Here is a 3085-nt window from a genome sequence, read left to right as displayed (position 1 = left end):
CCATTGAAAGCGATCCAAGAAATCTTCCTCTAGGGATTTACACTGATGGGTCGACGTACATAGAGGCAACAGAAACCACAGTGTCTGGCCTGTTTTAGCAGTCATTTACAACCTTCCACCTTGGATGTGTATGAAAAGAAAATTCATCATGCTTTCCTTATTAATATCCGGAGTGCTAGGAAACAATATTGATGTGTTTTTATAGCCTTTAATTAGCGATCTAGCATCTTTATTTGAGGTCGGGGAGCCAACATATGATGCATATAAATAAGAAATTTTACACTATGTGCAGTTGTGTTATGGACGATTAATGATTACCCTGCTCTTGGTACACTATGTGGTTGCCCTTACAGTTGATTCAAAGGTTGTGTAGTGTGTCGGGGCGACACTCAATGTGTTCGACTTTATCACACAAAGAAGCAGAGTTATGCTACCCACAGAAGGTATTTATCACATGACCACCCTTTCAGAAAACAAACAAAGACTTTCAACGGAAAAGAAGAGATGAGAACCACTAAAGAGCCTATGACAGGGGAAGAGATATACGACGAGGTCAAAAACATTAACAATGAATTGGGAAAGGGATCTGAATCCCTAAGTGGGAGTAGGAGAAAAAGGGATAACACAACGCCGCCGCCATATTGGAAGAAGTTCAACATATGGTACAACGACTCAGCTATTGGAAGTATTTACCTGTCCAACATTGTATTGATTTGATGCATGTTGAAAAGTATGTGGCAGAAAGTATTGTCGGGACGTTGCTGAACATTCCCGGTAGGACAAAAGACGGATTGACAGCTAGAAAGGATTTGGAGTTCTTAGGGATTAAAAAGGAGTTGCAACCGAAAGCAAAAGTCAACAATACAGAACTGCCTGCAGCATGCTTCACATTATCAGCACAAGAAAAAGACATGTTTCTTGAAACACTGTATAAGCTGAAGGCTCCACTAGGGTATTTTTCTAACTTCTCTAGTTTGGTGAACCTTAAAGAAAGGAAGCTACAAGGCCTTAAATCACATGATTATCACATGCTTATGCAACAGTTTCTGTCCCTTGCAATACGGCCCATCATGCCAAAACCAATGAGAAATGCTATAATCAGGCTTTGTTTTTTTTTCAAGTCAATTTGTAGCAAAGAAATCATTGTAGAAGAGCTTCATAAGATGTAGGAAGAGCAAATAGTTGCACTGTGCCTGCTGGAGAAGTACTTTCCTCCATCATTTTTTGATGTCATGGTTCACTTAACCGTGCACCTTTTCAGAGAGATAAAATTATGTGGGCCACCATGATTTCATTGTATGTATCCATTTGAAAGGTGTATGAAGGCTATCAAACGGCATGTGCGAAACAAAACTTATCCAGAAGGGTGCATTGCTGAGGAGAACATTGCGGAAGAAACGATCGAGTTTCTAAGCGAATACCAAAAAAACATCAAGAGTACTGTTGGTATTCCACATGATAAGCATGATGATAATGGGGAGACAATTCCTGTCACAGGCGTTAAATCAGTTGAAGTTTCTCCTGATTTTTTTAAGAGAGCACATTTCTATGTGCTGCAGAATACGCCTGAAATAGCGCTGTATATCGAGTTAGTATTACTAACATATATACTCTAAATTATATATATATATATATATATATATATTAATTCACAATATATTATATATACTCCTACTTGCAGACAACACAAGACCTCTTTGAAAAACCAAATGCATGGTAAACGACAAGCATTGCTGGAGAAGGAGCATACTTTAAAGTTTGGTGACAGGTTATGCGACAAGGTAGATCAATTTATTAAGTCTTCTATAATTTTTAAAAATCTTTTATAGTTTCTGCAATGTAGGTGAAGAATCTAATCCTTGTAATGAAATTCAGGTTGAAAGAGAGCTAGCGGGCTCCCCAGGTTCTATATCGAAAACCGTAAAGTGGATTGCACACGGAGCACACCCAAAAAAACTTTTACAAATACGACTCATACGACATCAACGGTTTTGAATTTCGTACAAAATCTCATGATGGTAGAGTTTACCAGAACAACGGGGTTGGTGTAGAGGCGGATGACATGCACATCAAAAAAGACGTGGTAACCTATGGACAAAACTTTTATTTTGGGGTTTTGCAAGAGATATGGGTCCTAAATTATCATACTAAAAGAATTCCGGTCTTCATGTGCCAATGGGTTGACCGTAAACATGCCAAACATGATATTCTTGGTTACACGTCGATCGACCTAAACAAATTTGGCCACAAGGATGATCCGTTCATATTGGCCTCGCAAGCACGCCATGTGTTTTATGTTCAAGATCAGCTGGATAGAAAAAAGCATGTTGTCCTCATGACTCCACCCAAGAATTATAGGCATTCGTATGACGAGGTCAATGAGGAATTTAGTACGGTAACTTTCCCTCATGAGGGTAATACATTGCCAGTTGTACAGCCAAATCAACTGCTTCGTAATGAGTCCCCGGATGATTATTGGAGGCCCGGGAAAAAGCCTACAACTATTTATAATGGATATTGACACCGATGTCGGGGTTGTCGACCCAGCAGTTGTGTTCGTTCGGCTAGTTAGATGTAAATAATGTTTAAATTTAGTTGTGATACATGATATCACCATTCTTTACTTTGTACTTATTAATTAAAACTAAAGAAATATTGGTTGTTTTTAATACTATTACTACTTATACATGCTGGTTTGTTGAATTCATTTCATCTTCTGGCTATTTTGGTCAATTGGTGTCAAGTTCAAACATACATCATGTTACATCGATAAAAGTCACAACTGACTTGTAGTGTACCATAGTAAGATCAATAAAGTCATTACACTCATAACTGACTCGTGCTATATCAAAGTTACATTAATACAAAGAAAGTCCAAAAATGCATCATGTTGTCTAAGGTGTTCATGGTTCGGTTGGAAACCGCGAAACCGCCCAAACCGGCAATCGGTGACAGTCATCATTTCTCGTCTAATGGTTTTGTTTCTTGCACAACCTCTATTTGGTTATGTTTCAACATACTTTTCAACAGCTGGTTTCCTGCAAAACATTATCAACTCATTTTATAAAAAAAAATTACCATTATG

General features: G+C 38.1%; 1 long non-coding RNA gene across 1 annotated transcript; it reads left to right on the top strand.

Annotated features, from left to right (window-relative positions):
* The first annotated feature begins 294 nt into the window (after nucleotides 1-294).
* On the top strand, nucleotides 295-2837 carry LOC143594287 (uncharacterized). The gene is made up of 3 exons (XR_013146311.1): nucleotides 295-685; nucleotides 1800-2428; nucleotides 2462-2837. It is a non-coding gene; the product is annotated as an uncharacterized LOC143594287 (long non-coding RNA).
* Nucleotides 2838-3085: the final 248 nt, after the last annotated feature.

This window comes from Bidens hawaiensis, unplaced genomic scaffold, assembly GCF_021521415.1.
Source record: "Bidens hawaiensis isolate Kalapana, Puna unplaced genomic scaffold, B.hawaiensis_p1.1 tig00043453_1, whole genome shotgun sequence".
In the NCBI taxonomy this organism is placed as follows: Eukaryota; Viridiplantae; Streptophyta; class Magnoliopsida; order Asterales; family Asteraceae; genus Bidens; species Bidens hawaiensis.
The sequence above is the reverse complement of the archived record's forward strand: the minus strand, read 5'-3'. Positions and strand labels throughout refer to the sequence as shown.